This window comes from Sinohyriopsis cumingii, chromosome 17 (genome assembly GCF_028554795.1).
Source record: "Sinohyriopsis cumingii isolate HCF-2022 chromosome 17, ASM2855479v2, whole genome shotgun sequence".
In the NCBI taxonomy this organism is placed as follows: Eukaryota; Metazoa; Mollusca; class Bivalvia; order Unionida; family Unionidae; genus Sinohyriopsis; species Sinohyriopsis cumingii.
In genome coordinates, this window is record NC_142977.1 from 19,402,840 (window position 1) to 19,424,196 (window position 21,357).

Genomic DNA, 21,357 nt, shown 5'->3' on the forward strand with positions numbered 1-21,357 from the left:
GTGGTGCTTATCAATATAAGCTGATGCATTTGTTTCATGCAAGGCTGGACCTGTCCAGGTTTGGTATTCCGGCTGGATATGACCCAGAAAATTATGAAGGCAACAGCCTCTAAAGGAAACTTATCTACCGATACGTCTATATATTACATACAGTGTATAACCTAGAAAAACTGCGGAGCAACACCTTACGGGGGAGAATTTACTGCCTATAGGATTATATCTATGAAAAACAAGATGGCGATAGTCATTCCAAGACTTCATTGTACACAGGGTATGACTACAAAATAAAAAGTTAGCACGACAAACGTCAATATCATGTGCTTGATACGTCATCGCATGACGTCCAATTATTACCACGTCAGTTGCAAACACAGTCACGTTTATTCAATACTAGGCATACGCTTCTTTTCAATTTACAGCCAAGAGAGCGTTAAGCTGCCAAAGTCTCTTCTATGTTTCATTTAGATAAATTCTTGAGAGACAAAAACATGCCTCGAATGTATCTGTGCGCAGTAATTTACTGAAAAATCGTAAAATTTGTTTGCCATGATTTTTTCTTCTCTCTTATCACCCATCCCCAAGCCATTCGTTGGCACGACCTCTCCAATTTCTCCAATGTGATTGGCCGTATGATACCATATCCAGCTGATAACAAAAAAAGATATATACATTCGAAACGTCTCTGTCAATTATTGTTTCATAAATAGCCGCTATCGGCATAAATTCGAGGTATGATCCGTGGGATTGACATTGAAGCTAGGAATAGAACCAAACAATTGGTGGTATGATTGCATAGGTTTATTTGGGACAATGACATAAGTTAATGTTGCTTGAATTATCAAAACCAGTGAAAATTTAAAGTTCTATAATGGACTGAAATTATTCCAGAATGTTCATATTTAACAACATAATAAAATTTTCGTGAAAATTTGCCCAATATTGTAATTATTGAACATAATTCATCACTAACCCAATCATGTACTCACTTCCCATATATTTTGCATTCCACTGCGATATCATTTTGTTATCTATCTCAACCATCAAAAAGCCCTCGTGATTGTCAATGTCATAATGTGTATGACGTTACTATGCGGCATTGTTAATTATCTTTAGTTTCAAACAAATGTACATACAATAGCCAAACAATAGCACATATTCATGCAAGGAAACATAAATACTCGAGTGTCAATTGAAATGATTCACCCATTGACTTGGAGATTTGAAAAATAATAATTGCGCAAATTACTACAGTTCCAGTTCGTTGCAAAAGACAATGAAGAAATGAGTACAATCCTTTTACGTTGCCAACGACACGATCACATTACCCTATATAATAAGAGGAGGATTATGTGGGTGTTTCCCTTTACGCACATTTGTGAGTCAGGGACGTACGCTTAAGAAAATTGACGCACATATTTTGTTGCCGTGCGTTTTTTTTACTCAAGGGATTCGCATAATGCAATCAGGATTTGTTTAATATCCAATGCGTTGGACAAAGGGTGGCTTCGAGCATAGGCATTAACTGGTTCCCCTCTTTGTTTACTCCCTGTGTTGGGCTCCTCTATTCATATAGCCGAGTGGAATGCAGGGAACATACGAAATAAGGAACCAGACTAGCATAGGCAATGTTATGACGGAGTAGCTTCCCCTAATCTCGCGAGCTCTCACGCGATTTCCATTGAGCTCAGCAAGATGTCATCTTGATGTTTAACCTCAGTGTTTGTTGCACTAGAAAGTGATTTCCAGATTAAAACGTCGTGCACTAAAAATCAATAGCGAAGAAAGTGAAAGAAGCAGAACACAAAAGAGTAAATGGATCTAACTTTAATGAAAAATGGAGAAAATTATTCCCTTGACTGGAATACGGCACATCCATTAGGATTACCGGTGTGACTTCTGATAGCGTGATTGCAAAGACTGCAAAAGTGAATAATCCTTTCGTGACAGGGTTTAAGAATTTTAACAAATCTGCCCTCGTTCGCCATAAGATATCTGGAGAACACATTATAACCCAAGACATTCTTCCACAACAAAGGAATCAGTAAACTTGCCGAGACAAATGCGTTTATTTGGATTACACAGTCAAGGGGTCATTGCAGATTTTGTTAGTTCTTAACTTTGCTGCAATAAAAGAAAGACCTTAAAGTACAAGTGTAACTTATTAGAAACAAGATGAATCAATATCCTTATTGATTTTTGGATAAATTTGTTCTAGGACGAAGTACAATGAAACCGATGATCTTGCACATTTTCTGACTTGCAGTAAATTGACTGTCATTCGGTTAAAAAGATTTATTAGGCTTTTTGTACGGCCTTGTATGTAATATGTTGGTCTATAATACTGCTTCACAAACATTATAAGAAAACTGTTAAAAGTACGATTTTAAAAGAAAAATGAACTTATAAAATTATTCTTTGACTGGACAGTGCATTTGTTTGTTAATTGTGCATGTTGGTTTATTTTGCATGTTTAGAGAGAGAGAGAGAGAGTATGTTGTGCAAGCTGCACTATCCTATTTCAAGCTGAAAAAGTACTAGTTGGATGAAAAGTTGTCAGTATATTTTTGACCCCCACATTTTTTATTTGACCTCCAGTTCTGACACTAAGAGGTTTTTTTTACCCTGAGTTTTACACCCCTGGGGGATACACTGTAATTATTATGTGATATAGGTCATGGTGAAATTATAGCAAGATCCGAGTAGTGATGAGATAATACGATTGAGGATCTAATGCACGTGCAGATAGTGGCAAAATAGAAGAGGTAAGGACAGAAGAGTTCGAGGTCGGATCAAAGGTATAGAATGTGGAGCAATTGATGATACATCATGGCCTGCATCATCGTCGCGGTGAAGTTGTATTGTGTGGGGATAGATTGGTCGGGCTGTTTTGAACCATCTTTATGGCATTCTACCATCTTAATCTGGTACTGACGGAGTTACAGAAACACCCGAAACAAACATTCAACAACTGATGGAGGGGCCCCGGGTATCACAGTGGTCTGCTGATCACTTACATCCCAACTTTATCTGCGTGGGGCCGAGGTTCGACGAAAAGTGGGCATGTCAGAAATATTGACAGTAATTTCCGATGATTCAGTGATGGTTCATTGACCATTTATACTGGCTGCCGTGAACATCGTGCGTTGACAAATTGTGTAGAACCCAAAGCAACAACAGATAGAGGGATAATGTGGACCTCTTCATAATTTTCCCTTCCCTGAATAAACTACGCACGAGAAAACTTCTAAACGCCGGATATTGCATCTATTCTTGGTTTGCCTAGATTAAATTTGCATAATCATAGCAAAGTTGCAGATATCAGTCTGTGCCAAAGAAAACAACAAAAATATATCCCTGTTATTTGCTCACATCAAAGGGGTACAGTTTATTCTCACCCTTGAAGAGCGTGTTGACACCATTGAGATTATAACTTTGTGACGTGTCTGACGTCACCAACCGCTAGGTTTGTATACCAACATCACTGACAGGGTAGACAAATAAAACATGGAATAGATGTGAAGATTGAAAATTTATTTTACTTATTTTACTTATGTTTTGAATCCATGCCTTACTAAAATCATATCAAACCGTATAGAAAATGCCACAAATTATAACATTTAAAGGTAAGTAAACTTGATACAGGTCGTATAGTCGTGCAGTATCGATTATTTCAGCTATACATGTCATTTGTGATAATATGATCACACATGACATGAAACGTTTCAGTCTATCCCGCTGCTCGGCAATCCTTGATCATACCACAATTATTATATAACCACCCCGGAAAATACAGGAAACAAATATCATTGTTACTATACAGGATTGCCCAAACCCCGATTAAGATATGCGCGAAACAATCCAGACGTTCCTTAACTTTTCTGTGCGTTTGTATGGTTTAAATTGGTCCCTAAAACTCTTAAAATATAGTACAATTCGGGGTCTTCACCCTCTTGGCCCCTAATATGGTTTCCGTCCAACGTACTATTGGCATACTTATTTACGCCCCATAACGACATTTCTGGATGCATCTTTAATATACCTGGACACTTTTATGTTAATTCATAAGCCAGGGCCTTAGGATAGCTGAGTGGCCTAAGACCCTCGCCTTTACCGATCATTGACATCTTACTCATTTCCGCGTAGATTCGAATATCAATTTCATCGGCATGGTATGGTGATGAATCTCGCCAGTAACTTACAGTTGGTCGGTGGTTCTTTCGATGATTTTCCCGGGCTGTTCCTCCACCAAATATACTTCCCGCCATCTTCATCTTAACATGTTTTAAAAGCTAGCGTTATGTCCACTAATCCTCAAAACATTCCTTTATAAACTGGACTTATGCGCTTTCAGATTTATAAAATACGATACACACAATCACTTGCGACGGATGTATTCTTATCCTGAAACTGATTAGTGCCCCTCCATTGTAAACGTCCACAATGACCGATAATATTCCTTTACATGTTTTCGGGTGGCAACTAAGGTTGTAATTACTCATCACTCAGGAATGAACAGACCATGGTAAAACTTCATTTGTATTAAAGATATACTTTAATAATTGCTGCCAATTTAAATTATATATTATTCGTACATGCATCCTGATTTAAAAAAGATAACCCTAAGCTATATACAAAAAGTACAAATCTTAGTAATCTCATTCACCAATGCATAATATCAAACCTGACTGTCGCCAATGTGCCTCTAACACTGAACGTTTTGGCGATTCAAACCAGATGAAAGATCATGAATTAAAGACACAGACAAACTGCTCACTGTCCTTTTTCGGTTTCTGTAGCATTTCATTTCAGTTCGACCAGTGTCATCTGCGTACAATGTTTGCAATGTCTAGTTTTTTAAATTTCTAACAAAATAGAACAAATAAAAAGAAGGACGTCTTGTATACATGTGAAATGAGATGTATCGCCAGAACAAATGGAATTAATGAGATAATCAAAGACGTTGAATTAAATCGACGTCAATTGTTTGAAAACGTACTATCCTTCATACAAACAATGTGAAGGTGTTACCCAAGTAAATCCCGCTTGATTTGAAGTGCCAACAGACCGACAGAGGTTGGGACCCCAAGCGAGAACCGGGTTAGAAATGATACATTGATAAAAGAAATGACTAGTTTGTATGAATTTTTATATCCTTGATGCTTCTTGCTTTTAAAGTTGATAGGGAGTACAAACAAAATGGAGGATGTGCGAATACTATAGAACAATAATAAATAGATCTATGGTACAATTCACACAGATCGTGTATGTGCGCCGGACCGAATATTTCATTTATAGCTAGTAGTCTTGTCAATTTGCTTAAATACAGCTTGAACTTAAGATTTTTTCAGTTTGATTAAACAATCGTCAATCAATATTGTACAGAGAAATCTACGTTGAAGCGTTCACGATTATATATATATGTATATCGAAAAGAGGCGTTTTCATTCGCCACTGTCACTCTCTTGTAAGTTTAAAAAAAATCTCTATTCATTAAGTAAACTATCAAAATAAACTAGAGACAAACAGTCATACATATAATTATATTGTTATAAAGGACATGAAAAATATTCTACATATTGGTGGATATTAGTTTCTAAGAGAATGAATAATCATCGCTTTCATATAAAAAATTATAGAGATCCTCAGTTCTCCTCTAATGTGTCAACACACTTTAACACCAATAATCACTCTCTACTTGATTTTTCTCAATGTTTGTTGCACTAGAAAGTGATTTCCAGATTAAAACGTCGTGCACTAAAAATCAATAGCGAAGAAAGTGAAAGAAGCAGAAAACAAAAGAGTAAATGTGGATCTAACTTTAATGAAAAATGGAGAAAATTATTCCCTTGACTGGAATACGGCACATCCATTAGGATTACCGGTGTGACTTCTGATAGCGTGATTGCAAAGACTGCAAAAGTGAATAATCCTTTCGTGACAGGGTTTAAGAATTTTAACAAATCTGCCCTCGTTCGCCATAAGATATCTGGAGAACACATTATAACCCAAGACATTCTTTCACAACAAAGAAATCAGTAAACTTGCCGAGACAAATGCGTTTATTTGGATTACACAGTCAAGCGGTCATTGCAGATTTTGTTAGTTCTTAACTTTGCTGCAATAAAAGAAAGACCTTAAAGTACAAGTGTAACTTATTAGAAACAAGATGAATCAATATCCTTATTGATTTTTGGATAAATTTGTTCTAGGACGAAGTTCAATGAAACCGATGATATTGCACATTTTCTGACAGGCAGTAAATTGACTGTCATTCGATTAAAAAGATTTATTAGGCTTTTTGTACGGCCTTGTATGTAATATGTTGATCTATAATACTGCTTCACAAACATTATAAGAAAACTGTTAAAAGTAAAATGAACTTATAAAATTATTCTTTGAATGGACAGTGCATTTGTTTGTTAATTGTGCATGTTGGTTTATTTTGCATGTTTAGAGAGAGAGAGTATGTTGTGCAAGTTGCACTATCCTATTTCAAGCTGAAAAGTACTAGTTGGATGAAAAGTTGTCAGTATATTTTTGACCCCCACATTTTTTATTTGACCTCCATTTCTGACACCAAGAGCTTTTTTTACCCTGAGTTTTACACCCCTGTGGGGATACACTGTAATTATTATGTGATATAGGTCATGGTGAAATTATATCATATGAAGCAAGATCCGAGTAGTGATGAGATAATATGATTGAGGATCTAATGCACGTGCAGATAGTGGCAAAATAGAAGAGGTAAGGACAGAGGAGTTCGAGGTCGGATCAAAGATATAGAATGTGGAGCAATTGATGATACATCATGGCCTGCATCATCGTCGCGGTGAAGTTGTATTGTGTGGGGATAGATTGGTCGGGCTGTTTTGAACCATCTTTATGGCATTCTACCATCTTAATCTGGTACTGACGGAGTTACAGAAACACCCGAAACAAACATTCAAAGAACTGATGGAGGGGCCCCGGGTATCACAGTGGTCTGCTGATCACTTACATCCCAACTTTATCTGCGTGGGGTCGAGGTTCGACGAAAAGTGGGCATGTCAGAAATATTGACAGTAATTTCCGATGATTCAGTGATGGTTCATTGACCATTTATACTGGCTGCCGTGAACATCGTGCGTTGACAAATTGTGTAAAACCCAAAGCAACAACAGATAGAGGGATAATGTGGACCTCTTCATAATTTTCCCTTCCCTGAATAAACTACGCACGAGAAAACTTCTAAACGCCGGATATTGCATCTATTCTTGGTTTGCCTAGATTAAATTTGCATAATCATAGCAAAGTTGCAGATATCAGTCTGTGCCAAAGAAAACAACAAAAATATATCCCTGTTATTTGCTCACATCAAAGGGGTACAGTTTATTCTCACCCTTGAAGAGCGTGTTGACACCATTGAGATTATAACTTTGTGACGTGTCTGACGTCACCAACCGCTAGGTTTGTATACCAACATCACTGACAGGGTAGACAAATAAAACATGGCAATAGGTGTGAAGATTGAAAATTTATTTTACTTATTTTACTTATGTTTTGAATCCATGCCTTACTAAAATCATGTCAAACCGTATAGAAAATGCCACAAATTATAACATTTAAAGGTAAGTAAACTTGATACAGGTCGTATAGTCGTGCAGTATCGATTATTTCAGCTATACATGTCATTTGTGATAATATGATCACACATGACATGAAACGTTTCAGTCTATCCCGCTGCTCGGCAATCCTTGATCATACCACAATTATTATATAACCACCCCGGAAAATACAGGAAACAAATATCATTGTTACTACACAGGATTGCCCAAACCCCGATTAAGATATGCGCGAAACAATCCAGACGTTCCTTAACTTTTCTGTGCGTTTGTATGGTTTAAATTGGTCCCTAAAGGACACACGGTACTAATTATACGGAAGAACTGTGAACCAGTCTAGAAATGGGTGAAGAAATGATAGAGTATTTACAGGTTTGGTGGTCCATAATTGGTTAATAATGAAAATTAAAATTTTAGGAAAAATATCTTTTGAGAGCTTGTCCTATATGTAATGTAAAAAAAATATTGACAAATTTCTACTGATGCAATTTTAGCATTTTTACAGGCTTGACTCAGGAGTACTCAATACTGAAAGTAGCACCTGATTCATTTGGTGCAGAATCAATAACACGTGTTTCATGCACATGTATGTAAACAAATTGCCGCGGGTCATATGGTGTTCTCCACACATAAGCTTGCACCAAGGTTAGATGTGCACGAAAAATTATAGGTGTCATTATCAGCACCCATAAATTTTAAGTTATTGAATTTTGAATATGACAGTGTTTCCATATGTTTACCATTGGAGTGGAATTAGTACCGTGAGTCCTATATGCGACCTATACCATAATAGGAGTTTGTTGTTTCCATGGTTACCACGTGCATCCAGGGTATCAATTTGGTGGTTTTTACATATGACAGTGATAATGGAGTCTTTTTATCATGGTTTGCATGTGATTTTGGAGAAAAATTCTATACAAAAGACAGATGGGGATGGTTTTATACACTGGAGAGTGGAAGTATATAGCTCAGGCCATAGGGAAAAGAGCACAGTATGGCCTGATGGCAGAATTTCATATGATGGTACCCATAGATTGGCCTGTATGGTTAAATACCATTTAACACATGCAATAATTCCCCAAAATGGGGTGGGGTGGGGTAGATTTTATATGTAAGCCACTTATGTCACAATCACTTATGTATCAGTACTGATCATTTAACTTTAGAGACACACTCAGCAGATCAAAGCAGAGAACATTGTAAAAATAAGGACTGTGCACAAAACTGCACATGCTGCATTGGCTCAACCTGTAAATTGAATTATTATATGTCGAGTCACATTGAATATCAATTATACCGGTCTTATTTCTTATCCTAGAATTAAACTCCTTGACACCTATTCTATATTCAGCATGTTTCTCATATTGGTACATTACATTTTTGGGCAAACAGTATTGGAACTTTTCTGCATTCCTTTTGTTGAGGGAGCAGGGAGGGACATTTTCACTTAAAATAATAGTTTTCAACCCTTCATTCCCAATATAAGTCTGCAAAAGTCCTATCTGTATTGCATTCTTTACACAGGCAGTTTTTCTTCCCCAACCTCCCTTCATACAGTTGAAACATTCTTGATGTATAACTGCATGGTGAACATACTGCTCTCTCCCACCAAACCAGATCTCTTTTTTCTTCATGTACCAAGTCCCATGATAGAAAACCTTTATACTCGGGGTGTTGCAACTTGTGGTCTCAGAACACATTATTCCAAATCTCAGCATTTGATTACTGCGTGCACTAAGTGATATGGGTTTTCTTCACCATATATGTTGTTGTGAATAAATGAAAACAAGCTTCATGTCAGAAATATGGTTTCATATTTGAAACAAAAGCTATTTATTAAACCTACATTGCTCTGTTCTTACCATCAAGTAATAGTAAGGAATCATTTAGCTGTAAATTAGAGCTTGCTATTTGGTTTGCCAATTCAAGGTGTATTACCTCCCCTTTGACTGTAATTGAGTGATTGCAATGTTTGCTTTGTTTCTCTTTTGTTCAATAATGTATGCATTTTTTCAGCTTTATATTAAAAAGTAAGTAATTTAACACTGCTTATAGTGGAAAGTAGCCACAGTAATGATTTTGAGACTTTTTCTTAACTTTTTATGAGCTTTGGGTAAATGTAGGTATATGTTTATGTATTAGACAACTTCAATATGCAATTCAATTCTATTACTTAAATTTAACAAGTAGTGTATTCAGTGACAATTTTTATCAGTGTCTGCATATTGCATAGAGACATGAACTTGTCTTGGCATAGCAAAGTTTTTCCACACATTTCTCCATCTCCAGCATACTTAATAGCTTGAGTCATAACAGTTTGTGCATACACTTTCTGTCTCCAACATCAATGTCAGCATTATAGGAACTTTGGATAGCTTTTTCAAATTTGTCTCTTGCTGTCCTTATGTAACATACCTCATGCTGATGTGTTATTTGGGTTGATACACATTCCCCCCACCCCCGTTGTGGGGAACATTACCAGGCTTGAAGAAATTACTCTGTCTATTCTTTGCTTATTCACCCTTCCCCATAGTTTTATACTAAAAAGTAGCACTATGTTATTTAATTATTCAGTATAATAAAGCTTATGGAACTCTTCCTTGGCTTTTATACCTTTTTATTAACATTTGGGGGTCATGAATCACATGTGATGATAGTTTAAATAAGTTTGGAATGTCAGCATCTCTTGATGCTTCATGGGTGTGTGTATATGTTTTAGTCACAAAAGGGCAATGGCCTCTTATCATTTTGACCTGTCATGTGGCACACTTATTTGTTTTGTTTGATTGATGTGAATAGGGATGCACTGTATCTTTTTTCTGTGAGAGTCAGCAAGAAAAGAAATGCAATTTTGAAATTTAAAACATTTAAAACTTGTCTTATAGCCAGTGAGAGATGAAAATACAATGCGTCATGTAATTTGATACCCTGTGATGTCATACTTGCTGATGTCAGCATGCTTGTGTTTCTTTTGTGTAGCATGCATGCCATAGAAAGATAACATGAAGATACAAAGGCAGAAAACAATTATTTTAATAACAAGAATAAGCCATTAATAAGTACAATACAACACAGCAACATGTGATGCGGATGCAATTTAACTATAGATATTGGTATCACATAAAATGCTATTGCACTATTATCCATGCACAAGCATGGCCAATTCTTTCTTACAATTATGCTCTAATATCAAGGAGTAAAATACAACTTTTTCAAAAAAAATTAAATCTGGTTATAGGACACACGGTACTAATTATACGGAAGAACTGTGAACCAGTCTAGAAATGGGTGAAGAAATGATAGAGTATTTACAGGTTTGGTGGTCCATAATTGGTTAATAATGAAAATTAAAATTTTAGGAAAAATATCTTTTGAGAGCTTGTCCTATATGTAATGTAAAAAAAATATTGACAAATTTCTACTGATGCAATTTTAGCATTTTTACAGGCTTGACTCAGGAGTACTCAATACTGAAAGTAGCACCTGATTCATTTGGTGCAGAATCAATAACACGTGTTTCATGCACATGTATGTAAACAAATTGCCGCGGGTCATATGGTGTTCTCCACACATAAGCTTGCACCAAGGTTAGATGTGCACGAAAAATTATAGGTGTCATTATCAGCACCCATAAATTTTAAGTTATTGAATTTTGAATATGACAGTGTTTCCATATGTTTACCATTGGAGTGGAATTAGTACCGTGAGTCCTAAAACTCTTAAAATATAGTACAATTCGGGGTCTTCACCCTCTTGGCCCCTAATATGGTTTCCGTCCAACGTACTATTGGCATACTTATTTACGCCCCATAACGACATTTCTGGATGCATCTTTAATATACCTGGACACTTTTATGTTAATTCATAAGCCAGGGCCTTAGGATAGCTGAGTGGCCTAAGACCCTCGCCTTTACCGATCATTGACATCTTACTCATTTCCGCGTAGATTCGAATATCAATTTCATCGGCATGGTATGGTGATGAATCTCGCCAGTAACTTACAGTTGGTCGGTGGTTCTTTCGATGATTTTCCCGGGCTGTTCCTCCACCAAATATACTTCCCGCCATCTTCATCCTAACATGTTTTAAAAGCTAGCGTTATGTCCACTAATCCTCAAAACATTCCTTTATAAACTGGACTTATGCGCTTTCAGATTTATAAAATACGATACACACAATCACTTGCGACGGATGTATTCTTATCCTGAAACTGATTAGTGCCCCTCCATTGTAAACGTCCACAATGACCGATAATATTCCTTTACATGTTTTCGGGTGGCAACTAAGGTTGTAATTACTCATCACTCAGGAATGAACAGACCATGGTAAAACTTCATTTGTATTAAAGATATACTTTAATAATTGCTGCCAATTTAAATTATATATTATTCGTACATGCATCCTGATTTAAAAAAGATAACCCTAAGCTATATACAAAAAGTACAAATCTTAGTAATCTCATTCACCAATGCATAATATCAAACCTGATTGTCGCCAATGTGCCTCTAACACTGAACGTTTTGGCGATTCAAACCAGATGAAAGATCATGAATTAAAGACACAGACAAACTGCTCACTGTCCTTTTTCGGTTTCTGTAGCATTTCATTTCAGTACGACCAGTGTCATCTGCGTACAATGTTTGCAATGTCTAGTTTTTTAAATTTCTAACAAAATAGAACAAATAAAAAGAAGGACGTCTTGTATACATGTGAAATGAGATGTATCGCCAGAACAAATGGAATTAATGAGATAATCAAAGACGTTGAATTAAATCGACGTCAATTGTTTGAAAACGTACTATCCTTCATACAAACAATGTGAAGGTGTTACCCAAGTAAATCCCGCTTGATTTGAAGTGCCAACAGACCGACAGAGGTTGGGACCCCAAGCGAGAACCGGGTTAGAAATGATACATTGATAAAAGAAATGACTAGTTTGTATGAATTTTTATATCCTTGATGCTTCTTGCTTTTAAAGTTGATAGGGAGTACAAACAAAATGGAGGATGTGCGAATACTATAGAACAATAATAAATAGATCTATGGTACAATTCACACAGATCGTGTATGTGCGCCGGACCGAATATTTCATTTATAGCTAGTAGTCTTGTCAATTTGCTTAAATACAGCTTGAACTTAAGATTTTTTCAGTTTGATTAAACAATCGTCAATCAATATTGTACAGAGAAATCTACGTTGAAGCGTTCACGATTATATATATATGTATATCGAAAAGAGGCGTTTTCATTCGCCACTGTCACTCTCTTGTAAGTTTAAAAAAAATCTCTATTCATTAAGTAAACTATCAAAATAAACTAGAGACAAACAGTCATACATATAATTATATTGTTATAAAGGACATGAAAAATATTCTACATATTGGTGGATATTAGTTTCTAAGAGAATGAATAATCATCGCTTTCATATAAAAAATTATAGAGATCCTCAGTTTTCCTCTAATGTGTCAACACACTTTAACACCAATAATCACTCTCTACTTGATTTTTCTCAATGTTTGTTGCACTAGAAAGTGATTTCCAGATTAAAACGTCGTGCACTAAAAATCAATAGCGAAGAAAGTGAAAGAAGCAGAAAACAAAAGAGTAAATGTGGATCTAACTTTAATGAAAAATGGAGAAAATTATTCCCTTGACTGGAATACGGCACATCCATTAGGATTACCGGTGTGACTTCTGATAGCGTGATTGCAAAGACTGCAAAAGTGAATAATCCTTTCGTGACAGGGTTTAAGAATTTTAACAAATCTGCCCTCGTTCGCCATAAGATATCTGGAGAACACATTATAACCCAAGACATTCTTTCACAACAAAGAAATCAGTAAACTTGCCGAGACAAATGCGTTTATTTGGATTACACAGTCAAGGGGTCATTGCAGATTTTGTTAGTTCTTAACTTTGCTGCAATAAAAGAAAGACCTTAAAGTACAAGTGTAACTTATTAGAAACAAGATGAATCAATATCCTTATTGATTTTTGGATAAATTTGTTCTAGGACGAAGTACAATGAAACCGATGATCTTGCACATTTTCTGACTTGCAGTAAATTGACTGTCATTCGGTTAAAAAGATTTATTAGGCTTTTTGTACGGCCTTGTATGTAATATGTTGGTCTATAATACTGCTTCACAAACATTATAAGAAAACTGTTAAAAGTACGATTTTAAAAGAAAAATGAACTTATAAAATTATTCTTTGACTGGACAGTGCATTTGTTTGTTAATTGTGCATGTTGGTTTATTTTGCATGTTTAGAGAGAGAGAGAGAGAGTATGTTGTGCAAGCTGCACTATCCTATTTCAAGCTGAAAAAGTACTAGTTGGATGAAAAGTTGTCAGTATATTTTTGACCCCCACATTTTTTATTTGACCTCCAGTTTTGACACCAAGAGGTTTTTTTTACCCTGAGTTTTACACCCCTGGGGGATACACTGTAATTATTATGTGATATAGGTCATGGTGAAATTATAGCAAGATCCGAGTAGTGATGAGATAATACGATTGAGGATCTAATGCACGTGCAGATAGTGGCAAAATAGAAGAGGTAAGGACAGAAGAGTTCGAGGTCGGATCAAAGGTATAGAATGTGGAGCAATTGATGATACATCATGGCCTGCATCATCGTCGCGGTGAAGTTGTATTGTGTGGGGATAGATTGGTCGGGCTGTTTTGAACCATCTTTATGGCATTCTACCATCTTAATCTGGTACTGACGGAGTTACAGAAACACCCGAAACAAACATTCAACAACTGATGGAGGGGCCCCGGGTATCACAGTGGTCTGCTGATCACTTACATCCCAACTTTATCTGCGTGGGGTCGAGGTTCGACGAAAAGTGGGCATGTCAGAAATATTGACAGTAATTTCCGATGATTCAGTGATGGTTCATTGACCATTTATACTGGCTGCCGTGAACATCGTGCGTTGACAAATTGTGTAGAACCCAAAGCAACAACAGATAGAGGGATAATGTGGACCTCTTCATAATTTTCCCTTCCCTGAATAAACTACGCACGAGAAAACTTCTAAACGCCGGATATTGCATCTATTCTTGGTTTGCCTAGATTAAATTTGCATAATCATAGCAAAGTTGCAGATATCAGTCTGTGCCAAAGAAAACAACAAAAATATATCCCTGTTATTTGCTCACATCAAAGGGGTACAGTTTATTCTCACCCTTGAAGAGCGTGTTGACACCATTGAGATTATAACTTTGTGACGTGTCTGACGTCACCAACCGCTAGGTTTGTATACCAACATCACTGACAGGGTAGACAAATAAAACATGGCAATAGGTGTGAAGATTGAAAATTTATTTTACTTATTTTACTTATGTTTTGAATCCATGCCTTACTAAAATCATATCAAACCGTATAGAAAATGCCACAAATTATAACATTTAAAGGTAAGTAAACTTGATACAGGTCGTATAGTCGTGCAGTATCGATTATTTCAGCTATACATGTCATTTGTGATAATATGATCACACATGACATGAAACGTTTCAGTCTATCCCGCTGCTCGGCAATCCTTGATCATACCACAATTATTATATAACCACCCCGGAAAATACAGGAAACAAATATCATTGTTACTACACAGGATTGCCCAAACCCCGATTAAGATATGCGCGAAACAATCCAGACGTTCCTTAACTTTTCTGTGCGTTTGTATGGTTTAAATTGGTCCCTAAAACTCTTAAAATATAGTACAATTCGGGGTCTTCACCCTCTTGGCCCCTAATATGGTTTCCGTCCAACGTACTATTGGCATACTTATTTACGCCCCATAACGACATTTCTGGATGCATCTTTAATATACCTGGACACTTTTATGTTAATTCATAAGCCAGGGCCTTAGGATAGCTGAGTGGCCTAAGACCCTCGCCTTTACCGATCATTGACATCTTACTCATTTCCGCGTAGATTCGAATATCAATTTCATCGGCATGGTATGGTGATGAATCTCGCCAGTAACTTACAGTTGGTCGGTGGTTCTTTCGATGATTTTCCCGGGCTGTTCCTCCACCAAATATACTTCCCGCCATCTTCATCTTAACATGTTTTAAAAGCTAGCGTTATGTCCACTAATCCTCAAAACATTCCTTTATAAACTGGACTTATGCGCTTTCAGATTTATAAAATACGATACACACAATCACTTGCGACGGATGTATTCTTATCCTGAAACTGATTAGTGCCCCTCCATTGTAAACGTCCACAATGACCGATAATATTCCTTTACATGTTTTCGGGTGGCAACTAAGGTTGTAATTACTCATCACTCAGGAATGAACAGACCATGGTAAAACTTCATTTGTATTAAAGATATACTTTAATAATTGCTGCCAATTTAAATTATATATTATTCGTACATGCATCCTGATTTAAAAAAGATAACCCTAAGCTATATACAAAAAGTACAAATCTTAGTAATCTCATTCACCAATGCATAATATCAAACCTGACTGTCGCCAATGTGCCTCTAACACTGAACGTTTTGGCGATTCAAACCAGATGAAAGATCATGAATTAAAGACACAGACAAACTGCTCACTGTCCTTTTTCGGTTTCTGTAGCATTTCATTTCAGTACGACCAGTGTCATCTGCGTACAATGTTTGCAATGTCTAGTTTTTTAAATTTCTAACAAAATAGAACAAATAAAAAGAAGGACGTCTTGTATACATGTGAAATGAGATGTATCGCCAGAACAAATGGAATTAATGAGATAATCAAAGACGTTGAATTAAATCGACGTCAATTGTTTGAAAACGTACTATCCTTCATACAAACAATGTGAAGGTGTTACCCAAGTAAATCCCGCTTGATTTGAAGTGCCAACAGACCGACAGAGGTTGGGACCCCAAGCGAGAACCGGGTTAGAAATGATACATTGATAAAAGAAATGACTAGTTTGTATGAATTTTTATATCCTTGATGCTTCTTGCTTTTAAAGTTGATAGGGAGTACAAACAAAATGGAGGATGTGCGAATACTATAGAACAATAATAAATAGATCTATGGTACAATTCACACAGATCGTGTATGTGCGCCGGACCGAATATTTCATTTATAGCTAGTAGTCTTGTCAATTTGCTTAAATACAGCTTGAACTTAAGATTTTTTCAGTTTGATTAAACAATCGTCAATCAATATTGTACAGAGAAATCTACGTTGAAGCGTTCACGATTATATATATATGTATATCGAAAAGAGGCGTTTTCATTCGCCACTGTCACTCTCTTGTAAGTTAAAAAAAAATCTCTATTCATTAAGTAAACTATCAAAATAAACTAGAGACAAACAGTCATACATATAATTATATTGTTATAAAGGACATGAAAAATATTCTACATATTGGTGGATATTAGTTTCTAAGAGAATGAATAATCATCGCTTTCATATAAAAAATTATAGAGATCCTCAGTTCTCCTCTAATGTGTCAACACACTTTAACACCAATAATCACTCTCTACTTGATTTTTCTCAATGTTTGTTGCACTAGAAAGTGATTTCCAGATTAAAACGTCGTGCACTAAAAATCAATAGCGAAGAAAGTGAAAGAAGCAGAAAACAAAAGAGTAAATGTGGATCTAACTTTAATGAAAAATGGAGAAAATTATTCCCTTGACTGGAATACGGCACATCCATTAGGATTACCGGTGTGACTTCTGATAGCGTGATTGCAAAGACTGCAAAAGTGAATAATCCTTTCGTGACAGGGTTTAAGAATTTTAACAAATCTGCCCTCGTTCGCCATAAGATATCTGGAGAACACATTATAACCCAAGACATTCTTTCACAACAAAGAAATCAGTAAACTTGCCGAGACAAATGCGTTTATTTGGATTACACAGTCAAGCGGTCGTTGCAGATTTTGTTAGTTCTTAACTTTGCTGCAATAAAAGAAAGACCTTAAAGTACAAGTGTAACTTATTAGAAACAAGATGAATCAATATCCTTATTGATTTTTGGATAAATTTGTTCTAGGACGAAGTTCAATGAAACCGATGATATTGCACATTTTCTGACAGGCAGTAAATTGACTGTCATTCGATTAAAAAGATTTATTAGGCTTTTTGTACGGCCTTGTATGTAATATGTTGATCTATAATACTGCTTCACAAACATTATAAGAAAACTGTTAAAAGTAAAATGAACTTATAAAATTATTCTTTGAATGGACAGTGCATTTGTTTGTTAATTGTGCATGTTGGTTTATTTTGCATGTTTAGAGAGAGAGAGTATGTTGTGCAAGTTGCACTATCCTATTTCAAGCTGAAAAGTACTAGTTGGATGAAAAGTTGTCAGTATATTTTTGACCCCCACATTTTTTATTTGACCTCCATTTCTGACACCAAGAGCTTTTTTTACCCTGAGTTTTACACCCCTGTGGGGATACACTGTAATTATTATGTGATATAGGTCATGGTGAAATTATATCATATGAAGCAAGATCCGAGTAGTGATGAGATAATATGATTGAGGATCTAATGCACGTGCAGATAGTGGCAAAATAGAAGAGGTAAGGACAGAGGAGTTCGAGGTCGGATCAAAGATATAGAATGTGGAGCAATTGATGATACATCATGGCCTGCATCATCGTCGCGGTGAAGTTGTATTGTGTGGGGATAGATTGGTCGGGCTGTTTTGAACCATCTTTATGGCATTCTACCATCTTAATCTGGTACTGACGGAGTTACAGAAACACCCGAAACAAACATTCAAAGAACTGATGGAGGGGCCCCGGGTATCACAGTGGTCTGCTGATCACTTACATCCCAACTTTATCTGCGTGGGGTCGAGGTTCGACGAAAAGTGGGCATGTCAGAAATATTGACAGTAATTTCCGATGATTCAGTGATGGTTCATTGACCATTTATACTGGCTGCCGTGAACATCGTGCGTTGACAAATTGTGTAAAACCCAAAGCAACAACAGATAGAGGGATAATGTGGACCTCTTCATAATTTTCCCTTCCCTGAATAAACTACGCACGAGAAAACTTCTAAACGCCGGATATTGCATCTATTCTTGGTTTGCCTAGATTAAATTTGCATAATCATAGCAAAGTTGCAGATATCAGTCTGTGCCAAAGAAAACAACAAAAATATATCCCTGTTATTTGCTCACATCAAAGGGGTACAGTTTATTCTCACCCTTGAAGAGCGTGTTGACACCATTGAGATTATAACTTTGTGACGTGTCTGACGTCACCAACCGCTAGGTTTGTATACCAACATCACTGACAGGGTAGACAAATAAAACGTGGCAATAGGTGTGAAGATTGAAAATTTATTTTACTTATTTCACTTATGTTTTGAATCCATGCCTTACTAAAATCATATCAAACCGTATAGAAAATGCCACAAATTATAACATTTAAAGGTAAGTAAACTTGATACAGGTCGTATAGTCGTGCAGTATCGATTATTTCAGCTATACATGTCATTTGTGATAATATGATCACACATGACATGAAACGTTTCAGTCTATCCCGCTGCTCGGCAATTCTTGATCATACCACAATTATTATATAACCACCCCAGAAAATACAGGAAACAAATATCATTGTTACTACACAGGACTGCCCAAACCCCGATTAAGATATGCGCGAAACAATCCAGACGTTCCTTAACTTTTCTGTGCGTTTGTATGGTTTAAATTGTGCCCTAAAACTCTTAAAATATAGCACAATTCGGGGTCTTCACCCTCTTGGCCCCTAATATGGTTTCCGTCCAACGTACTATTGGCATACTTATTTACGCCCCATAACGACATTTCTGGATGCATCTTTACTATACCTGGACACTTTTATGTTAATTCATAAGCCAGGGCCTTAGGATAGCTGAGTGGCCTAAGACCCTCGCCTTTACCGATCATTGACATCTTACTCATTTCCGCGTAGATTCGAATATCAATTTGATCGACATGCTATGGTGATGAATCTCGCCAGTAACTTACAGTTGGTCGGTGGTTCTTTCCATGATTTTCACGGGCTGTTCCTCCACCAAATATACTTCCTGCCATCTTCATCCTAACATGTTTTAAAAGCTAGCGTTATGTCCACTAATCCTCAAAAAATTCCTTTATAAACTGGACTTACGCCTTTCAGATTTATAAAATACGATACACACAATCACTTGCGACGGATGTATTCTTATCCTGAAACTGATTAGTGCCCCTCCATTGCAAACGTCCACAATGACCGATAATATTCCTTTACATGTTTTTTGGGTGGCAACTAAGGTTATAATTACTCAGCACTCACGAATGAACAGACCTTGGTAAAACTTCATTTGTATTAAAGATATACTTTAATAATTACTGCCAATTTAAATAATATATTATTCGTACATGCATCCTGATTTAAAAAAGATAACCCTAAGCTATATACAAAAAGCACAAAACTTAGTAATCTCATTCACCAATGCATAATATCAAACCTGACTGTCGCCAATGTGCCTCTAACACTGAACGTTTTGGCGATTCAAACCAGATGAAAGATCATGAGTTAAAGACACAGACAAACTGCTCACTATCCTTTTTCGGTTTCTGTAGCATTCCATTTCAGTACGACCAGTGTCATCTGCGTACAATGTTTGCAATGTCTAGTTTTTAAATTTCTAACAAAATAGAACAAATAAAAGGAAGGACGTCTTGTATACATGTGAAATGAGATGTAACGCCAGAACAAATGGAATTAATGAGATAATCAAAGACGTTGAATTAAATCGACGTATATTGTTTGAAAACGTACTATCCTTCATACAAACAATGTGAAGGTGTTACCCAAGTAAATCCCGCTTGATTTGAAGTGCCAACAGACCGACAGAGGTTGGGACCCCAAGCGAGAACCGGGTTAGAAATGATACATTGATAAAAGAAATGATTAGTTTGTATGAATTTTTATATCCTTGATGCTTTCTGCTTTTAAAGTTGATAGGGAGTACAAACAAAATGGAGGATGTGCGAATACTATAGAATAATAATAAATAGATCTATGGTACAATTCACACAGATCGTGTATGTGCGCCGGACCGAATATTTCATTTATAGCTAGTAGTCTTGACAATTTGCTTAAATACAGCTTGAACTTAAGATTTTTTCAGTTTGATTAAATAATCGTCAATCAATATTGTACAGAGAAATCTACGTTGAAGCGTTCACGATTATATGTATACACACAGAGAAAGAGAGAGAGAGAGAGACATTATGCGGTCTCTGAAAATTTAGTCTTGCGGGGCATTTTCATACGTATACATAATAGGTAAAAATTCGAGACAGATTAGCCAGCACTGTGCCATCTGGAAAGCAGTGAGTAACGGACCTCGTACACCAGAGGCGTAACATGGAATCTCCTCAAGATATCAATAGTTCATAAACAGAATTGACCATTTATGTGCCTCTACAAACAATCCTCAATTAGATATCGACGGACACTATTATCATGTCAATGGAAATACAGTTGTAAAATAACTTTTGAACGGACATATCTACAGAACTGGTTCACTTACCTGTTCCTTTTGTTCAGTCCAGACAGAACTCGTTGTAGCCCAGCTATTTGAGGTTCTAACAACATGCAGTCGACAAAATTGCGACACCTGATTATCAAAGCCACTGACTTACTTCAACAAACACCTTACACAATAGTTTAACAAATCGTCTGGGCTGTAAGCTTCGTTTCAGTTAGCCTTAGACTCAGAGTATATGAAGTTAAACACGGCCATAAAAAATTC

The 21,357-nt window shown here is 36.4% G+C and overlaps 1 long non-coding RNA gene across 1 annotated transcript in view; it reads left to right on the forward strand.

The window, feature by feature from the left end:
* LOC149777864 (uncharacterized) overlaps positions 1-21,357 on the forward strand; it is a 224,073-nt gene that overhangs the window by 142,712 nt on the left and 60,004 nt on the right. The window lies entirely within an intron of this gene.